Here is a 21,946-nt window from a genome sequence, read left to right on the forward strand (position 1 = left end):
GCTAAAGGGATCAAGGGATATGGAGAGAAGGCAGGGACAGGGTACTGAGTTTGGATGATCAGCCATGATCTCATTGAATGGCGGAGCAGGCTCGAGGGGCCGAATGGCCTACCCCTGCTCCTATCTTCTATGTTTCTATGCACCATCTTGGTGATGTACTTGGTTTAACTGAAATGCAGATTAGTTGACCCAAGTCTGTCCAATATGCTTTCCATACTGCACTCCGGTGAGAAAATAGTCCCAGCACACAGATTTTGCTCTCAAATCGTGGACAAGATTTGCCCTCAGGAAAATTGACCAATAAGATGAAATTGTCGTAAAAACCTAAAACAAGAAAGGCTTGAGTTCCTCTTTTAGTTCTACAGAATTACGTAATGTTGACAGTCCTTTGAGAGCTACTAACTTCAGCCAAGGCTGAAGCGTTTGCAACCATCTACAGCCAGAAGTGCCAAGTGGATGATCCATCTCGGCCTCCTGAGGTCCCCACCATCACAGAACTAGCTCCAGAACTAGCCGCGCCTCTAGCCAAGCTGTTCCAGTACAGCTACAAAACTGGCATCTACCCGACAATGTAGAACATTGCCCAGGTATGTCCTGTCCACAAAAAGCAAGACAAATCCAACCCAGCCAATTACCACCTCATCAGTCTACTCTCAATCATCAGCAAAGTGATGGAAGGTGTTGCTGACAGTGCTATCAAGCAGCACTTAAACGCCAATAACCTGCTCACCAATGCTCAGTTTGGATTCCATCAGGACCACTCGGCTCCAGACCTCATCACAGGTTTGATCCAAACATTGGACAAAAGAGCTGAATTCCAGCGGTGAGGTGAGAATGACTGCCCTTGACATCAAGGCAGCATTTGACCGAGTGTGGCATCAAGGAGCCCTAGTAAAATTGAAGTCAATGGGAACTAGGGGGAAAACTCTCCACTGGCTGGAGTCATACCTAGCACAAAGGAAGATGGTTGTGGTTGTTGGAGGCCAATCATCTCAACCCCAGGACATCACTGCAGGAGTTCCTCAGGGCAGTGTCCTAGGTCCAACCATCTTCAGCTGCTTCATCAATGAACTTCCCTCCATCATAGGGTCAGAAGTGGAGATGTTCACTGATGATTGCACAGTGTTCAGTTCCATTCGCAACTCCTCAGATAATGAAGTAGTCCATGCCCGCATACAGCAAGACCTGGACGACATTCAGGCATAAACTCATAAATGGCAAGTAACATTCGTGCCACACAAGTGCCAGGCAATGACTATCTCCAACAGGAGAGAGTCTAACCACCTCCCCTTGACATTCAACAACATTAACATTGCCGAATCCCCCACCATCAACATCCTGGGGGTCACCATTGACCAGAAACTTAACTGGACCAGCCACGTAAATACTGTGGCCACAAGAGCAGGTCAGAGGCTGGGCATTCTGCAGCGAGTGTCTCATCTCCTGACTCCCCAAAGCTTTTCCACCATCTACAAGGCACAAGTCAGGAGCGTGATGGAATTACTCACCACTTGCCTGGATGAGTGCAGCTCCAACAACACTCAAGAAGCTCGACACCATCCAGGACAAAGCAGCCCGCTTGATTGACACCACATCCACCACCTTAAACATTCACCTCTTCCACCACTCGCGCACTGTGGTTGCAGTGTGTACCATCTACAAGATGCACTGCAGCAACTCACCAAGGCTTCCTTGACAGCACCTCACAAACTTGCGACCTCTACCACCTAGAAGGACAAGGGCAGCCTTCCCCTCCAAGTCACACACCAGCCTGACTTGGAAATATATCGGCCGTTCCTTCATCGTCGCTGGGTTAACATCCAGGAACTCTTTCCCTAACAGCACTGTGGGAGCACCTCCGACTGCAGCAGTTCAAGAAGGCAGCTCACCACCAACTTCTCAAGGGCAATTTGAGATGGGCAATAAATGCTGGCCTTGCCAGCGACGCTCACATCCCATGAATAAATTAAAAAAAAAAACTTTTGTCAATTTATTTATTGCATTCCTCATCTAGTTTAGGATGGTCACCCTTCTATCTGTCTTATTGAGGACAGATAAACCACGGTAAGCACTTTGTGTTTCACATCTAAAGTCATGCAGGCTCCTAACTGCTGACGTTAATTGCTCATACCATCTTCAACCCCTCCTGGTCACCAGATTTTTCTGCTTTACATTGAAGCTTTTCAGAGAGAATCATCTGACTCTCCAACTATGATTTCAGTTGGCTTCTCCGATAATCAAAACTGTGAGCAGTGCCTTCACACACAGGCGATACTGAACTCTCACTCTTGACAAAAACCCTTAGCTTTCTAACTCACAAACCAACAGATACTACCCCAAGTGTGGAGCAAAAGTAGAAATGCTTCCATCCAACTATTTATCTAATTATATCTACATGCAGAAGGTCGGTGGGTCCTCGGAGATGGTGACGCAGTCAGCATGGTCTCCTAGCGATTGCTTGACCGTCTTCGGTGAGCGGAGAGGAATTTCCCAGCGTTTTCGTTCTCAAATTGGCCGAAAGTTTATTTTTTCCCTGTTTTTTTTGCCTCTCGCCGGAGATTTTGTGGCTGCGTCGACAGGCTGGACAGAAGCGATGGTGAGCAGCAGTTACACCAGGACAGGGTGGGATGGGCTCTGTAAACCAGCTCGTCTTTACGTGTCCTTTTTTGTCGTATGCTTGTAGCTTAAAGCATTTGGGGTTGAAGCTTTCATGGATGCTGCTGATTTTTTTTCCCCATTGTATTCTTAGCTACGTCCGTGTTCCATTTTCAGTTAATAAGGCCTTGTGCGGTTAACCTTAGCAAAATTGAGCCACCTCAATTGGAACTTTGCAAAGCTTTTACGGTTCCATTGGGTTAAAATTGTGGTGAAATATGTGTCGTATTTCGTTACATCGCTGGTCTTGTCAAGAGTTCAAGGAGCTTCTGTTTGCCACGGAGAATCTGCTTGGGAATTTACTATACAAGAGGCAGAGAATTAATGCAGTGCTTAAAGGTGTCACTCCTGTTGCACGCACTGTGTTGTGCAGTATTTTACTCCTTTGTTGAAGACATGTGTTGCTGTGCAGCTTAATTGTAAAACATTAAAATAAACCTCTGTACATCTGGCCCCAATGGGTCAGATTTTGGCAGCGTGGTTGTTTTCCCTATTGTTTTTATTGGTACGGGGAGGAAATGGCTGTAGCACTTGTCTTGGTTTGTCACGGTCACTTCCTATTTCACGCAGATCCAGATTTCCAGTATGTCCATAGTCTATTTAAATTAGTTTGTTATTAACTGTCTGCTGTCACGCAGGCAGACTGAAAATGTGAATTCTTCCTTCTGCTTTTGTAACCTGTTGACTTCAGGTTACGTATGCCTGTTGCAAGCCTTGCATGGTTCAGTGCCAGCATTTCCTATGGAAGATGATGCAAGGAATATCGATTGATCATTCTTCCGAGAAAAGGGACAGTGTTCATTTCCGTCTGTGAAGCAATTAAACAAAGTTTGAGCTTCAGGCAATTTGTGAGTCAGATGATCCTGGATGTCAATCCGCAGTCTAAGTCTTAGTTATTAACCATCAATCTCTTATATCCCTATCTCTGTAATCTCCTCCAGCCCCACAACCCGCCAAGATATCTGAGCTCCTCTAATTCTGGCCTCTTGAGCATCCCTGATTTTAATCGCTCAACCTTTGGCGGCGGTGCCGTCAGCTGCCAAGGCCCTAAGCTCTGGAATTCCCACCCTAAACCTCTCTGCATCTCTACTTCTTTCACTCCTTAAAACCTACCTCTTTGACCAATCTGCCCTAAAATCTCCTTATGTGGCTCGGAGTCAAATTTTGTTTGATAACGCCCTGTGAAGCATCTTGGGATGTTTTACTATGTTAAAGGTGCTATATAAATGCAAGTTATTGTTGTTAAACACAGCACCGGGTGTCTGGACTGAACCCCTTTATCTCCGAATGAAGGAGAAATGAATTGGAGGCTAAAATTGAAGAATATTCTCATTGAAAGAAGCTTAGAAGACTTGAATGCAAGCACTCAAATGCTACACTGGAATACTTTAACATCCCTCTTTTTTGACAGAGGGAGAGAGGCACACAAGTCCTTTTGGGGTGTTCCTCCTTTTCTAAGTGTGATAGCCAGTGTAAATCAAGATATTCTCTTGGCGATGCCAATGGGAGTTTAGGAACTGTATCTGATTTTCTGAGCCACTACTCTAAGCAGAGTACTTGAGTGATGCTCATCATTGAGCCATCACCTCCGATCCCTTGGGTGCTAAAAGATTACACCATTCACTTAAAGCTAGTGTTCTTTTGTGGAATTATAAATTCCAGAGTTCTAACTGTGTCTTCTGAAGATAATATGTTGTCAAATAAGTTAACCATTTTACTATCTAGAGTCAGTAGTACCATACCAATTTAAGACCACACCTAGATCCACTCAGGATTGGGGAAACAATATAGGCAGGCAACTTAGAGGTAAGAAATAGATCCAATTTTATTTTTGTAGTCACGGGGACTCTGAAACATGTTACTTGAACAAGAAATGTGCATTGGCACCAATGTGGTTACATGTTCAAGCTTGTTTTCATAGTTTTTAGCCCAAAAGGTACAATTATATTACATCCTCTAGCTCCACCCCCCACCCCCATTTTCCTTTCTCAAGATGATGATTCATACTGAGAAACAGTTCCACAGAGACTAAGGGCTCGATTTTAATAACCCTTTGGAGGTGGGTCTGCAGCGAAAATCGGAAAAAATGGCTTCAGACACCCAACCCGCCTCCATCCCATCCCCACCCAATTTTCGTGAGTGTCTGTTCAGCCGCACCCAAACTGATCTGACTGGAACCAGTGGGACGGGTAGTTAAGGCAGTTAAGAGCCTGTTAACTGCCTTGCTAATCCTATTTTGATAGTGGTTTCCCATTTTCGTGCTTCTGGCTCCTGTTTCCCGACTAGTCAGAAACAGGCCAGCTTCAAGGAGACGAGTTGCTGGAGGACATGATTTGTATTCATTGGTGCAGCACTTTAAAAGCGCCCCTGAAGCATGACTGACATTCAAATGCAACAACTTCGCTGTTGTAGGTAGGGGATAATATTTTGCACATCTGCTGACCTTGTGACTGTTCAAGCTGACACCCATCTGCAGTGTGACCTGAATGGAATAATTTCAGGCCACTTCGGCTGTGCGCTTGCAAGCTTGTTGCCTCAAATGAAATCTATAGCAAGGGGATGGGAAAAATTAATGTCCTCTCATCCTGGTCCTCATAATTGGAGGAGCAGCAGCCACGTGGCTCAGAGCAGATCTTCCTGGGAAGAGGAGGACGACGAGGGGCGCCTTGCGTGCCCTGTTGTGACCAGTGCAGCATCCCTCCAGTTCACTGCTGCCCGTCAAGCAGGGTATGCACACTGCCATGCCACACTAGCATAAGCTTACTCTTCAACCATAGGTGGCTACCATATGGCTCTGTAATTGTAGACGACATTTGTCCAGCGTCATATACCCGGTTATTTCCTATCACTTTCACCATCAGCATTACAAAAGCAAGTCGCCCTGAGCCCTCAATGCGCATTTGCCATTTCCCAGAACACAGGCCACACAATCAACTGTTTGCCATATTTTTTCTTTACCACATGACAAAAGGATCACAAACCAAGAACAGTCAGAAAAAAAAAGATAAAACACCCACGTGGGTCCCTTTGTGACTAATCTTTCTCTTACGCGTGCTTCTACGTGGTGCTACCCCTGTGGCTTCAGCAATGTAGAGGCACCTTGCTGACTAGGATGCTGTGCCTGCTTACACACCTTTGGCGGACGTCCTCTGGGTTTGGGAGCCTGGGAGGGTTCTTCAACAGTCTGCTCTTCCTGCAGCTGTGCAGGGGCTGAAATGGCCATCTTAATTGGCTCTGCAAAGTGGGTCTCTGACCAAGGGCTCCGCAGTGGCTTAGTCGTGTGAGCACTTGGAGAGGAGCCCACACTTGCTTGTTTTCTGCCATCAACATCCCTCTCATGGGTCAGCCGCACCTCAGTGCTGGCAAGTGGCTGGAGAGCACCTTGCTGCACATCATGGGGGCCATGAGGACCCGTATCTGCACTGGCAGTCCTCATCACAAGGACGTCCATGAAGCTCTGGTCTCTCTGCTCAATAGCTGCCCATCACTCCTCCAGAGATGACAATCTATTTTGAACAGTCACCATGTTTTCCTGACACTGGCGACTTATTTCCTCCATGGCAGTAGCCAGCCTTTCCACGGAGGTTGCCATCCTATCCATGGAGGTTGCCATCCTATCCATGGTGGTGCGTTCATGCGCTATTACCTCCACCACGGCAGTGCTGATGTTAGAGATGGACTCCTCCATTCTATCCACACTCGCATTAACCCTGGAGGCAAACCCTTCCAGAGACTCCTGCATTTGTTCCTATATTTTCCGAACCGCTCTTTTTCTGGATGGCCCTAGAGGCACAGCGTCTGCATGCAGCTCAGCAGAGCTAGGAGATTGCTGCGACCTCCACCATCTGCTGATGCTCACTTGTGCGCTATGATAGACCAGGTGGTAACACTACTCTAACTCGTGAGGGCCCCACCGAGGTGTGCGTTGCTGCGCTGGTGCTGGGTGCGCTGAGTCCTGGTAACACTGCTCCCTCAGAGGCTTCAGGTTCCTCTGAGGAGTCGTCTGGCTCTTTGTCCTGGATCGTGGGGAGGGGGGCGCTCGTTGGTCCTGTGGGAGAATAAAGGCATGATTTAGACATCTGATATTGATGTAGCAGACAGATCCTTTTGTGCAGATGATACAACGCAATTCTCTATGAACCTCATATGCCATTGCAGTCAATCACTAAATGTCACTGAGAGTGATGAAACTCTATTATGTCACCAGCTTCCTCTAGTGTGCCTGTCTCTCCATCGCCCACTTCCAGATCCTCGCCACCTCCAACAATTTTGTGTGCAGCCTCCTCAGCACTTGTCAAGGTTGCTAGGGTTGGTGTACCTCCTCCAGTCGGTGCTCTCTCTCTCTTATTGTGGGCTACCTTTTCCTGCAAGGAGGGACACGAGGAGTTTCAACCACAGTGATGGAGTGAGTGTGAAGAATCCCTACCATAGAAGCTTTGAGGGAGACGAAGATGGGGTAAGGCGCCAAGAGGATGCTAGCTCCCTGTGCGTTGTTAGTTGTTGTCACTACATGACAGCGCGAGCGAGTCTAAGGGGTGCATAGGCAGGATGCTGAAGTGATTCCATACAGAGACAGAGATGGATAGGTAAGGGAGCAAGAGAAGTAAGGGTAAGGCGGTATGTAGAGTGCTGGTGATGAGAAGAGAAGAGAAGGGAAGCAGATTGAAGGTAAGTGTGATGGGACACTCACTTTTGTTGTTGCACAAGATCATTAAACCGTTTTCGGCACTGGCTCCAGGAGCGTGAACAAATGGACCTTGCGCTGACCTCCTCAGCAATGCGCAGCCAGGCTGCCTTGGTCTACTGAGGAGACTTCCTCCGGCCATCTGGAGGGAAGACAATCTCCCTGCATCCTCTTACAGCATCGACAAGAGCATGGAGGGACTCATCATTAAAGCGTGGAGCTGCCTTGCCTCTGGAAGAACTCATTGTTGTTGTAGCAATATCACTGACTATCAGAATGCAGAGGAGAAAGGCTCAGGCTGAATGGGAGCTTTAAAACCAGCTGCTATGATGACGTCATCAGAGGTGGCCAGCCGACCCGATCACACTCATCGGACCGGCCAGCGCGCCCCAATGAACTCAACTTTAATTAAAATCGGACATCAGCAGCTGATCCCGCCGGAACCCGCCCACCACGCAACCTGACTTAGAAACATAGAAACATAGAGATAGGAACAGGAGTAGGCCATTCGGCCCTTCGAGCCTGCTCCGCCATTCAATGAGATCATGGCTGATCTTCGTCTGAGATCATAGCTGATCTTACCAGTTCAGTACCCCGTCCCCGCCTTTTCTCCGTAACCCTTAATCCCCTTAGCCTTCAGAAATATATCCAATTCTCTCTTGAAAATATTTATTGAATTAGCCTTCACAGCCCTCTGTGGCAGGGAATTCCACAGGCTCACCACTCTTTGAGTGAAGAAATTCTTCCTCATCTCTGTTTTAAATGATTTGCCCGCTATTTTTAGACTGTGGCCCCTGGTTCTGTGCTCCCCTGCCATTGGAAACATTCTCTCTGAATTCAGCCTGTCCAGGCCTGCCATAATTTTATATGTTTCGATGAGATCCCCTCTCAATCTTCTAAACTCCAGTGAGTACAAGCCCAAACTATTCAATCTCTCCTCGTAGGTCATTCCCGCCATTCCAGGTATCAGCCTGGTGAATCGCCGCTGCACTCTTTCCATGGCAAGAACATCCTTCCGCAGATGGGGCGACCAAAACTGTACACAATACTCCAGATGCGGTCTCACCAGCACCTTGTACAGCTGTAGTAAGGTATCCCTATTCCTATACTCGAACCCCCTTGATATGAAGGCCAACATACCATTTGCCTTCTTAATCGCCTGTTGCACCTGCATGCTCTCCTTCAGTGACTGGTGCACAAGAACACCCAGGTCCCTCTGCACTTCCCCATCTCCCAATCTATTGCCATTTAGATAATAATCCACCCTCCTGTTTTTACCCCCAAAGTGGATAACCTCGCATTTATCCACATTATAGTGCATCTGCCACGTATCCGCCCATTCCCCCAACCTGTCCAAATCGCACTGTAGCCTCCTGACATCCTCATCAGAGCCCACCCCTCCTCCTAGTTTAGTGTCGTCAGCGAATTTGGAAATATTGCATCCAATTCCCTGATCCAGATCATTTATATATATTGTGAACAGCTGGGGTCCCAGGACAGATCCTTGCGGCACCCCGCTGGTCACTGCCTGCCACTCCGAAAACGAGCCGTTTATTCCAACTCTCTGTTTTCTATCCGCCAGCCAGTTCTCTATCCACGTTAATACTTTGCCCCCAATCCCATGAGCCTTAATTTTGCATGATAATCTTTTGTGTGGAACCTTATCGAAGGCTTTCTGGAAGTCAAGGTACACCACATCCACTGGCTCTCCCCCATCTATTTTACCAGTTACTTCCTCAAAAAATTCCAGCAGATTAGTCAAACACGATTTACCCGTTGTAAATCCATGTTGACTCTGTCCGATCCTTTCCCCATTTGTCAAGTGCTCCGCTATTTTATCCTTAATAATGGACTCTAGCATTTTGCCCACAACCGATGTAAGGCTTACTGGTCTATAATTCCCTGCTTTCTCTCTACCCCCCTTTTTAAATATTGGGGTAACATTAGCTACCCTCCAATCCACGGGTACTGTTCCCGAGTCAATGGAGTTCCGGAAGATGATCCTTAGAGCATCTGCTATCTCCAGGGCCACCTCCTTAAGTACCCTAGGATGTAGTTTATCAGGCCCCGGGGATTTGTCGGCCTTCAGTCCCCTCAACTTACCCAACACCATATCCCTAGAGATACTAATTTCTGTCAGCTCCTCCCTCTCATTAGTCCCTATGTTTGTCGATATTCCTGGGAGGTTATTTGTGTCCTCCTTTGTGAATACAGAACCAAAGTATGAGTTTAATTGGTCTGCCATTTCCTTATTCTCCATTATATATTCTCCCGAATCGGACTGCAAGGGACCGACTTGGGATTTTACCAGTCTTTTCCTCCTGATATACCGATAAAAGCTTTTGCAGTCTGTCTTTATGTTTGCTGCAAGTTTACTTTCGTATTCTATTTTCCCCTTCCTGATTAATCCCTTTGTCCTCTTTTGCTGTATCCTGTACTGCCCCCAATCTTCCGGTCTGGTGCTTTTTTTTGCCAGTTGATATGCCCTTTTTTTTGATTTTATGCTGTCCCTAATTTCCCTCGTTATCCACGGTTGAGTCACCTTTTTAGGTTTATTTTTATGCCAAACCGGTATAAACATGTTCTGGAATTCTTCCATTCTATCTTTGAATGCTTGCCATTGTCTATCCACTGTCAATCCCCCCAGAAACACCACCCAATCAATCTTACCCAATTCCCGTCTCATACCCTCGTAATTCCCTTTATTTAAGTTCTGGACCTTAGTCTCTGATTCAATTTCCTCACTCTCCATCTTGACTGAGAGCTCGATCATATTATGATCGCTCTGACCCAAGGGGCCTCGTACAAGAAGATTGCTGATAAGTCCCTTCTCATTGCACAATACCCAGTCTAAAATGGCCTGATCTCGAGTCGGCTCCTCGACATATTGGTCCAGATAACCGTCCCGAAAACAACCCGCCTCGGGAATAAAAATCGAGCCCTAACAGTCTCCGGTACCTCACATAAATGCCTAGACACTGAAGGGTAGATTTTCAACTTGAAATCGCTAGATACTAAAATCGGGCGGTTTCTATAACGGTCGGCCGATTAAACAGCTTAATTTGGAAAAGTTCTCTTTGAAGAATTTGACCATGGAAGCGGTACTGATGATGGTGATGTTTGTGTTCTCACAACACCACCTAAAAAACCAGCTGCTCTTGCCCCATCTGTTCAAACTGCACCTGTATAACCTACTGGAAAAATGAAAGTTAGACCATGACGCTTACAGATCAGTATCCCCACTATCAAGCATTTTGAAGGCCATAGTGAATGAGTAACTTAACTGTAATCTGATGCCATTCTGACTTCAGACCAAATTGGTCAACTTGTGACATACTCAGGCCCCGATTTTCGGCTTGTGTGGGAAATGGTCGGGTTTCCCCGAATGTGGGGTTTCTGACACACATAAAAAAGTGTCAGCCAGCTCCACACAATTTTCCCTCAAGTGGCCAATTAATTCCCAGCATGTGGGAAGCCTTGCTAATTGTCCAATTTGAGTCAGAAATCCCCACAGTATGATGTCATCATTCATGGTGCTTTCAAGGTCCATAGCAAGCACTGCATCCTCTGAAGGCTTCCAAACGAACCATACAGGTTGGCAGAGGAGCCTGCAGCAGCTGTGGCCAGTGCCAGACCCCGAGCTGCCTCCAAATTCGATGAGGCTTCACTGCAGGCATTATTGGATGGGGTTAGGGCCCACAGGGAGGTCCTCTTCACTAGGTCAGGAGGAAGAGGCCTCCCACTGAGACCAATGCTGCATGGATGCAGGTGTCAGCAGATGCCAACTCGCTGGGAGTCACCAGAAGAACCTTGGCATTAAATCTCTAACACCTTCCTTTACTCCCCCACAGTACCATCCAGAGCCCCCATCCTCACTGTGGAGGAGGAAGAGGCTGTGCAGCCAGACTCCTCAGAGGAAGCTCCAACCTCTGAGGGCGCAGCGTCAGCAGAAGTAAGCGCACCCAGCACCAGCGCAGACACTCACACCTCGGGGGGACCTTCGGGACATAGAGTAGTGTTGTCACCTGGTGTTTCACAGCTCACAAGTGAGCCTCAGCAGATTCTGGAGACAGGGACAGCAGTGGAGAGTCCTCGTCGGAGGGCGCAGGACTCTGCCAGCTCAGCTCAGCTGTGCTGCATGACGACCCTCTGCCTCTGGGTCCATCCGCAAGAGAAGAGGTGATGGATCTCCATGCACAGATGCAGGAGTCTCTGGCAGGTTTTGTCTCCAGGGTCACTGCGAGTGTGGAGCGAATGGAGGAGTTCATAGCGACCATGAGCAGAGCCTTTGTGGAGTCATTGGCGCATGAACGCATCACCATGGAAAGGTTGGCAACCTCCATGGAGGAGATAACTCGCCAGGGTACGGAAAACATGGTGAGTGCTCATAAGAGAATGACATCTTTTGAGGAGCGTTGGCCATCTGTTGAACAGAGAAACCAGATCTTCATGGAAGTCCTTCTGAGTAGGACTGCCAGTGCAGAAACGGGTCCCCATGGCCCCCTAAAGCGCAGCAAGGTGCTCTCAAGCCACTTCCAAGTGCTGGCCCCTTCTGGCCTGTGCAGCTTCAGGTGAGTGAGTAGCAGCCTGGTGCTCCTGTTGCTGATCCTGCTGTTCCTGGTTCTGCTGCTGCCGCCTCTGCTGCTGGAGATCCTCTAATGGCAAGAAGGGAAGGAAAAAAAGGTGTCCCATGCTTCTCGTAGATGCCTCCGCTGAGGAAGCGCTGAGTGAGGGTGGCGAGAGGGGCTTCCCAGGAGATCGCATTGGAGAAGTGTGTGAGGCTCCAACTTTCCACAGCTGTGCCTAAGCCTTGAAGAAGTAGCCCCAAACCTGCAACAACAAGGTCCTTCAACATACAAGTGCTATCCCTTTAAATCGCAGCTTCTCCGATTGACCTGCAGCTGACAGCAAGCTTCACGCCAGGTTTCATCAGCGGGGTTCCCCGCAGGCGTGTTTCACGTGGGGAAAGCCCCAAAGTCGCAATGGCCCCGGAAAATCTACTTCAACAAGGTAATAATTGGTCATTAGTGTGCCGACAACCAGTCCCGCCAGCGGCGGCCGGGACTGAAGCGGGTCGCAGAGAAACGGCGGTCTGAAAGTCGGACGGGGCGGGGAATCAGGCGGGGGGGGGGGATCGCGACCCGCTTTTTCGGCGGTTTTCGGCCCCCGGCCGCCTGAAAAGCCGCCCGACGGCTGGCAGAAAATTGACCCCTCAGTCTTGTAATACAGATTGGGGTGAATCTAACTTTAAGGAGAAGCTAGCTTCTTATGGCATCTCTGGTGAGATGCTGAACTGAATACGTGCCCTTATCAGAGGATGCAAGTATCAAGTCAGTTAAATAAGCGTTCCTTTGGTAAACACGCCTACTGGGGTCTATCAGTAAAACATGCTTGGTCCACTATGTTACATGCGAATAGTGGCGGACAGGAAAAGACCCTCTGGTCCATCCAGCCTGTCCTGCAAAATTGTGATGCCTTGGAGATCACAATACATACACAGCCCATCCTACTTGGAAGCTATGTAATCTCCTGGGAGAGACGGAAAAAAGCAGATAAAAGCCCAGGCAAATTGTGGGGAGGGGCAAAATGTGGACAAAACTAGGGTGACGAATTTTGTATTTTTAACACCAACAAAACCCAACCAATTATTCTGTTGAGAAAGAGACACTGCTCGTTACCTCTACTTTTAAGAATTGTAGGAACTTTACAGTAACATTCAACGCCATCTGATCTACGCGGGACAAACAAACAAGGACAGTGGCTGGAAAAGAGAGTAGAAAAGTGAGGATCTTCAAGCAAGCTTGCCCGATTTATCACGATCAACAACTTTAGTGTTCTACAAGGCCCATCTATCCATCCAGTGATGGAATAAAAGTGGAAAATGCTGGTAAAACACTCAGCAGGTCAGGCAGCATACGTGGAGAGTGAAACTGAGTTAACGTTTTAGGTCAATGACCTTTCATTAGAACTGGAAGATGTCAGAGATTAACACGTTTTAAGTACAGAGCCAAGGAAAAGGACAGGTGGGGGAGGTGTGGTAGGGGTGGACAGGGGCAATGGGAAAGGTCTGTGATAGGGTGGGGGGGGCAAGAGTGATTAAATGACAAAAGTGCTGTCATTTGGCGATGCCCTACCTTTTTATAAATCACTCCTTCTGGTAGAATTGCAGTAACATCAAGCCAGAGAACATTTGTTAAGGCTAGTTTCTAAATAAAGAGAAAATCTGTAGACTGGACTTGATACTCAGTACAAAGAATGCTGCCTTGATGTTTGGAATGGTATGGTCTTCACCTGATACCAGATTTAAAGAATCTTTTTATCTACCTTACATTCTCGATAGCCACCATTATGGTTCAGGCTACCCATGAACAGCACCGTGGGAGGTTCGCTAGTATTTAGTGCATGTCAGCTTGGCTCTTGGCTTTGAATCAGAAGGTTATTGTTTCAAGTCCCATGCCTGGACCCAGGCATGTAGTCTAGGCCGATACTCTACTGCAGTATTGGAGGAAACATTAAACGACGGTCCTGCCTGCTAGTTCAGATGGGTAGAAAGGATCCGATGACACTATTTGAAGAAGTGCACGGAGTTCTCCTGATGTACTGGCCAAAATTTGTCCCTCAGCCAACTTTGGGATATTGTGAGGATGTAATAAGGTGCTATAGGAATGCAGGTTTTTTCTTTGTCTATCTAAAAATGTTGAGATGAATCCATCAGTTATCACACATTGGGGGCACGATTGGGTTGGTTTGTGGCACTCGTTAGCACTCCCAGGAGGCAAATCCCCTAGCGCCCATGCGCCGCTAATGCCTCACGCGAAATTTAGCAGGAGGTTAGCGGCGGTGGTCGTCGGCTGCGCTGCCGGCGACGACGTCATCACCGTGCGCAGCGCCCCGCTTGCACCCTGGCCACAAACTTCCCTTGCGCCGCCTGACCTATCGCCGGACGATATGTACGACAGGATCAGGGAGGCGGTGCGGCAGCGGCGCAATTTAAAGGGCAGGTGCCGGGCAGCCATTTCTATTTTGGCCGACTGCCAGCACCTGCCCCCTTTCGCTTTTGTATGCGGGGTGCCGGCCGCGATCGCTCAGCCCGGCACTCCTCTTGAGTGCCGGGCTGTTTTCATGGCAGCCTGCTCCCCGGTGGTCCGGCAGAGGAGGAGGCCTGCTGCACGTAGCGCCGCGTAATTCAGTAGTAGGCCCCAAGCAGGAGGAGCACTTTCCAGTAGTGCCCCACCTCCTGCTTGGGACGCTATGACTGAATTTACTGGATTGGGGGGAGGGCGCTAACTTTTTTGGGGCGCTAAAATTAGCGCCCCAGTGATGTTAGCGCCCCAAAATGGGCGACACCCAATTTTTCCCCCATGAAGATTTTTGTGTCACATTTAAAAAAAAATAAAAACCCTATTGACCTGAGGATCAACTACCAGCAACAAGTCTCTAACTAACCTCAGGAAGGCCCAGAAAATACATTTTAATTGACTTCAAAAGTCACACAAAGAAAGAATCGTTCGAACCACAGAAAGAGACATTTTGGCCCATTGTGCCGGGGCTGGTGCCAGCTCTTTACCGGGGCTGTCTACTCAAATACCGTCGCCCTGCCTTTACCCCATATCATTTTATATTCTTCCATTTCAAGTACTTACCCATTTTCTTTTTAAATGATCTAGTCTCTACCTCAGTAGACACTTGTGCTGAAGCATTTTCACATGTTCTAATAACCTGTGTGAAAATAATTCTTCTAACTTGCCCCCCTTCATTTATCTACTAATAATCCTGAGGTTGTGCTCTGTTGCTACCAGTTCACCAACCTGTGAGAAAAGTCTTTCACTGTTGGACCATACTTGGAGTACTGTGCACAGTATTACAAAAAGGAAAAAGAGGCACTGGAGAAGATGCAAAAACGATTAACAAGGATGATATCAGAACTGAGAGATAATAACTATCAGGAAAGACTGAACAGGCTGGGGCACTTTACTCTAGAAAAGAGAAGGCTGAGGGGTGATCCAATAGAGGTCTTGAAAATCATGCAGGGGTTTGTTGGGTAGAAATTGTTTCCCCTTGTGGGCGAATCCAAAACTAGGGGCCATAGATCTTAAGATAGTCACTAATAAATCCAATAAGGAATTCAGGAGAAACGTCTTTATCCAGAGTGTGGTTAGAATGTGGAACTTGCTATCACATGGAGTAGTGGAGGCGAATAGCAGAGGTGCATTTAAGGGGAAGCTGGATAAGTACATGAAGGAGAAAGGAATATAAGGTTATGCTGATAGAGTTAGATGAAGTAGGGTGGGAGGAGGCTCGTGTGGAGCCTAAACGCCGGCAAATGGGATGAATGGCCTGTTTCTGTGCTGTAAATTCTATGTTTACCTGCTCAAAATTTATTAGGCCTCTCTTATTAGGCCTCCCTCCCGCCCCGGCCCCCCCAACCTTCTCTAATTCACTGAAAAAGCTAGGATTTATAACCTGTAATCCAGATATAATGGGGATGAATCTTCACTATACCCTTTTCATAGTTTGAACATCCTTCCTATAGTAGGGTGCCCAGAACTGCACGCAATACTTCAGCTGTGGCCTAATCAATGTTCTGTACAAATTCAACATCAATTCTTACTTTTATATTCAATTCCCCTATGTATAAAGTGAAGAATCCCATTTCCCTCATGACCTTTTCCACCTGCACTCGCACCTTTACAGATCTACGCATCTACAACCCTCAATCTCGATATTCCAGTATTCTGTTAAGTGTTTTACTATTCAGGGTGGATTTCATTCCAGTGTTGTTTTTTTCAAAATGCACTATTCTACATTTCTCTGCATTGAACTGCATTTGGCAACTCTCTGCCCACTCCACTAACCCGTCTGTACCCTTCTGCAATCTGTTACAGTCACCCTCAGAGTTCACCGTGTCTCCTAGGCATTAGCAAATTTCAATATCATTCTCCTTGTATCTATGTCCAAATCATTCCTATGAATGGAAAACCAAAGAGATTCCAGCACAGATCCCTGGGGAACACCAACACCCACATTGAGCCAATCTGAAAAACAGCCATTTACTTCCAACTCTTCACTTTGTTCCCTAGCCACCCCTCTATCCATGCAGCTATATCCTATTTAACATGTGCCTTAACTTTAGCCTCTTACATGACAGCTTATCACACATCTTGGGAAAGTCCATAAAAACAACCTTGAGCTCCTGTAGCCTTAAAACTACAGCTGAGGCAGCTCACTTGATGTAAAATTAGCAAATCTAATGTGATTTTGCTCATGATAGGTTGTTGGATACACAGTGTTAGAAGGTTGGAACTATTATGCCACGTCCCATATATTCATTCACGGGATGTGGGCGTCGCTGGCGAAGCTAGGATTTATTGCCCATCCCAAGTTGCCCTTGAGAACGTGGTGAGCCGCCTTCTTGAACCACTGCAGTCCGTGTGGTGAAGGTACTCCCACAGTGCTGTTAGGGAGAGAGTTCCAGGATTTTGACCCAGTGATGATAAAGGAACGGCGATATATTTCCAAGTCAGGATGGTGTGTGATTTGGAGGTGGTAAGGTGTGCGATGTGCTGTCAACCGTAAGGGATTATGGAGTGTCCACCTCAAATTCGGCTGCCCTCAAAAGTTTGTCACCATTCTCCTCCGCCTGCTTCACAACGACATGCAAGCAGTGATCCTGACCACTGGTTCCAACACAGACCCAATTCACGTACGGACCGGGGTCATAGAATCATAGAAAGTTACAGCACGGAAGGAGGCCATTTCGGCCCAACGTGTCCGTGCTGGCCAACAAAGAGCTATCCAGCCTAATCCCACTTCCCAGCTCTTGGTCCGTAGCCCTGCAGGTTACAGCATCCCAAGTGCACATCCAAGTACTTTTTAAATGTGGTTAGGGTTCCTGCCTCTACCACCCTTTTAGGCAGTGAGTTCCAGACCTCCACAACCCTCTGGGTGAAGAAATTTCTCCTCAACTCCCCTCTAAACCTTCCACCAATTACTTTACATCTGTGCCCCCTGGTTTTTGACCTCTCAGCTAAGGCAAATAGGTCCTTTCTATCCACTTTATCTAGGCCCCTCATAATTTTATACACCTCAATAAGGTCAATAAGGTCTCCCCTCAGCCTCCTCTGTTCCAAGGAAAACAGACCCAGCCTATCCAGTCTTTCCTCATAGCTAAGATTCTCAACTCCCGGCAACATCCTTGTAAATCTCCTCTGTACCCTCTCTAGTGCAATCACATCTTTCCTGTTGTGATGAAATATTCCATTCATCACTGCCTGTGACTGTGGTTGGTTTCAGGTTTCCCCTCACCATTGTATTGCCTGTGACTGTGGTTGGTTTCAGGTTTCTCCTCACCATTGTATTGTATATTGGAATGTATGGAATGTGTTGTGTGTAGGGCTCCGCCCATACCTGGCCTCTATGTAAGCCAGCTCAGTCTGGCCTCATATCCAGTACTGCAGAGCTCCAGATGGAAGATACCTCTCTCCACTGCGTGTTATCTTCTAAGTTAATAAAAGCCTTGTTTTGTTTCGCTAACATCGAGTCTCGGGATTATTGAGGCACATCACCTGTAATGTGGTGACCAGAACTGCACACAGTACTCTAGCTGAGGCCTAACTAGTGTTTTATACAGTTGAAGCATAACCCCCCTGCTCTTGTATTCTACGCCACGGCTAGTAATGGCAAGCATTCCGTATGCCTTCTTAACCTCCTTACCTACCTGGCCTGCTACCTTCAGGGATCTGTGGACATGCACTTCAAGGTCCCTTTGTTCCTCTACACTACTCAGTGCCCTACCATTTAATGTGTATTCCCTTTCCTTGTTAGCCCTCCCCAAATGCATTACCTCACACTTCTCCGGATTGAATTCCATTTGCCACTGTTCTGCCCACCTGACCAATTTATTGATATCTTCCTACAGTCTACAGTTTCCTTCTTCAGTATCAACCACACAGCCGATTTTAGTATCATCTGCAAACTTCTTAATCATACCCCCTATATTCAAGTCTAGATCATTGATATATACCACAAAAATCAACCATTACCCTCTGCTTCCTGTCTCCGAGCCAGTTTTGAATCCAACTTGACACTTTGCCCTGGATCCCACGGGCTTTTAACTTCGTGACCAGTCTGCCATGTGGAACCTTATCAAAAGCCTTGCTAAAGTCCATATACACCACATCAAACGCACTACCCTCATCTACCCTCCTTGTTACCTCCTCAAAAAATTCAATCAAGTTTGTCAGACACGACCTTCCCTTAACAAATCCGTGCTGACTATCCTTGATTAATCTGTGTCTTTCTAAATGAAGATTTACCCTGTCCTTAAGAATTCTTTCCAATAATTTTCCCACCACCGAGGTTAGGCTGACTGTCCTGTAATTACTCGGTCTATCCTTTTCTCCCTTTATACAAGGGTACCACATTAGCAGTCCTCCAGTCCTCTGGCACCACACCTGAAGCCAGAGAGGATTGGAAAATGATGGTCAGGGCCTCTGCTATTTCCTCTTTTGCTTCCCTTAACAGCCTGGGATACATTTCATCCGGGCCTGGGGACTTATCCACTTTTAAAGCTACTAAATCCCTTAATGCTTCAAGCAAGGCTGTGTCATTGCACCAACGCTCTTCTCGATCTTCCTTGCTGCAATGCTCCATCTCACCCTCAGTAAGCTCCTCACTGGAGTGGAGCTAATTTACAGAACAAACGGGAAACTGTTCAACCTACGTTGCCTCCAGTCCAGATCCAAGGTCGTCCCATCCTCAGTCGTCGAATTACAGTATGCAGATGACACTTGCGTCTGCGCACACTCGGAGGTCGAACTCCAAACCATCGTCAACACCTTCACCGAAGTGTACGAGAGCGTGGGCCTTACACTAAACATCCGTAAGACAAAGGTCCTCTACCAACCTGCCCCCATCACACAGTATTGCCCCCCGATTATCAAAATCCACGACAAGGCCCTGGACAACGTGGACCACTTTCTATACCTCGGGAGCCTACTGTCAACAAGGGCAGACGTCGATGACGAAGTCCAACACCGCCTTCAGTGTGCCAGTGCAGCCTTCGGTCACCTGAGGAAGAGAGATTTTGAAGACTAGGACCTCAAACCCGGCATTAAGCTCATGGTCTACAGAGCAGTAGTGATACCCGCCCTCCTGTATGCCTCAGAGACATGGACCATGTACAGCAGGCACCTCAAAGCACTGGAGAGGTACCACCAACGCTGCCTCCGCAAGATCCTGCAAATCCATTGGCAGGATAGGCGCACCAACGTCAGTGTTCTCGCTCAGGCCAACATGGCCAGCATCAAAGCTTTGACCACGCCAGATCAGCTCCGATGGATGGGTCACATCGTCCGTATGCCCGATATGAGACTCCCAAAACATGCGCTCTACTCGGAGCTCCGATATGGCAAGAGAGCCCCAGGTGGGCAGAGGAAACGCTTCAAGGACACCCTCAAAGCCTCCTTGAAAAAGTGTAACATCCCCACCGACACCTGGGAATCCCTGGCCCAAGACCGCACAAAGTTGAGGAGAAGCATCAGGAAGGCGCCGAACACCTCGAGTTTGTTCGCCGAGAGCAAGCGCAGGCAGCGCAAGGAGCGTACGTCAACCCAAGCACCCCACCCACCTGCCCCTTCAACCACAGTCTTCCCCACAGTCACCTGAGAACTCATTTTTAATGTGGAAGCAAGTCATCCTCGGTTCCGAGGGATTGCCTAAGAGAGAGAGGTGTTCCCATGCGCCTGCTGCCCTTGTCCTTCTAGGTGGAAGAGGTAGCGGGTTTGTGAGGTGCTGTCAAAGATGCCTTGGCGAGTTGCTGCAGTGCATCTTGTAGATGGTACACACTGCAGCCACGGTACACCGGTGGTGGAGGGAGTGAATGTTTAAGGTGGCGGATGGGGTGCCAGTCAAGGGGCTGCTTTGTCCTAGATGTAACATACATTATTCTGCTGCTGAATTGCTGTGTGTATCTTTCTGTGTCTCCTTAAGGCCACAAGGTGTAATTGTTCATGGCATTTAAAAAGACACAGAAAAGATACACAATCTCTTCACGTAGACATTCTATGATTTACTCAAAAAATCAGTCAGGCACAGCCTTCTCTTTACAAGTTCATGTTGACTCTCCCTGCTCATTTCTCAGTGCTCAGTCTGACCTCTGATTGACCTGAGGGCCTGTCATCCTTTATTGAACCTGAGGAAGGCACAGCCATTACACCTTAGTTGTAGTTACTAGATCCAAAGTACCATCTCGCAAAATTTTACCAAAGCCCCACCACGTGTACAGTTTCGTTCAAAATGTAGATGTACTGAATAAAATAAGTTCTTACATACATAAGTAAGACAAGCCAATCGTTCAGAGATGGAATAAATATAGTCAAATTGCTAAGTCTTCTGTTACTCATTCTATTCACCAATGCAATTCGGGGAATTCACTTTAAATCCTATACATTCCTGACTCATTAAAGAACAACATTGAAGACTCTGAATCAGATACCCACATTATTTGCACATAAAAAATATTACTCAGATGTTCCACAGACCCACCCCTTATATTTACATATATATTTTCTACAGTTTTTTCAGGCCTTTTACGGCTATTTGATAGATAGCCTACTACCTAAGCGTGCTGATTTGTGGGTATAATGCTGGTGTTTTCACTGGCTACAGTTCTACTGAAGCCAACGATGATTCATAGCAAGATCTTTTCCACGACAAAGAGTTTGGAAAATGTTCAAATTACAATAAGCAGGATCCAGGATGCAGACGAAAATGTAAGGAGTGTTTTTACTGTCTAGTCAAAAGGTGGTGTGAGACTGCAGTCACAGAGCTTTACACACTGAATGGCATGTTCCTGTAATTAAATGATTGTGTTATTAATTGCTGCTTGCGGGCTGTCGCTGTGGAAATACTGGCTGCCCGAGTTTTCCTGTGTAACATTAGTAGCATAAGAACATAAGAAATAGGAGCAGGAGTCGGCCATTCGGCCCTTCGAGCCTGCTCCGCCATTCAATGAGATCATGGCTGATCTTCTACCTCAACTCCGCTTTCCTGCACTATCCCCATATCCCTTGATTCCCTTAATATTCAAAAATCTATCGATCTCTGCCTTGACTATACTCAACGACTGAGCCTCCACAGCCCTCTGGGGTAGAGAATTCCAAAGATTCACCACCCTCTGAGTGAAGAAATTTCTCCTCATCTCAGTCCTAAATGGACGACCCCTTATTCTGAGACTGTGATCCTAGTTCTAGACTCCTCAGCCAGGGGAAACATCCTCCCAGCATCTACCCTGTCAAGCCTGTAATAACTTTATATGTTTCAATGAGTTCACCTCTCATTCTTCTTAACTGTAGGGAATATAGGCCTAGTTTACTCAATCTCACCTCATAGGACAATCCCCTCATTCCAATAATCAGTCTAGCGAACCTTTGTTGCACTCCCTCTAAAGCAAGTATATCCTTCCCTAGGTAAGGAGACCAAAACTGTACACAATACTCCAGGTGTGGTCTCACCAAGGCCCTATATAATTGTAGGAAGACTTCTTTACTCTTATAGTCCAATCCCTTTGTAATAAAGGCTGACATACCATTTGCTTTCCTAATTGCT

At 47.2% G+C, this 21,946-nt stretch overlaps 1 protein-coding gene across 1 annotated transcript in view; it reads left to right on the plus strand.

The window, feature by feature from the left end:
• The window catches only part of rgs12b (regulator of G protein signaling 12b), a 335,452-nt gene that overhangs the window by 304,636 nt on the left and 8,870 nt on the right, over window positions 1-21,946 (plus strand). The window lies entirely within an intron of this gene.

The sequence above is a fragment of the Somniosus microcephalus genome, chromosome 1 (assembly GCF_052327205.1).
Source record: "Somniosus microcephalus isolate GS21.2 chromosome 1, FLI_Smic_1.0, whole genome shotgun sequence".
NCBI lineage: Eukaryota > Metazoa > Chordata > Chondrichthyes > Squaliformes > Somniosidae > Somniosus > Somniosus microcephalus.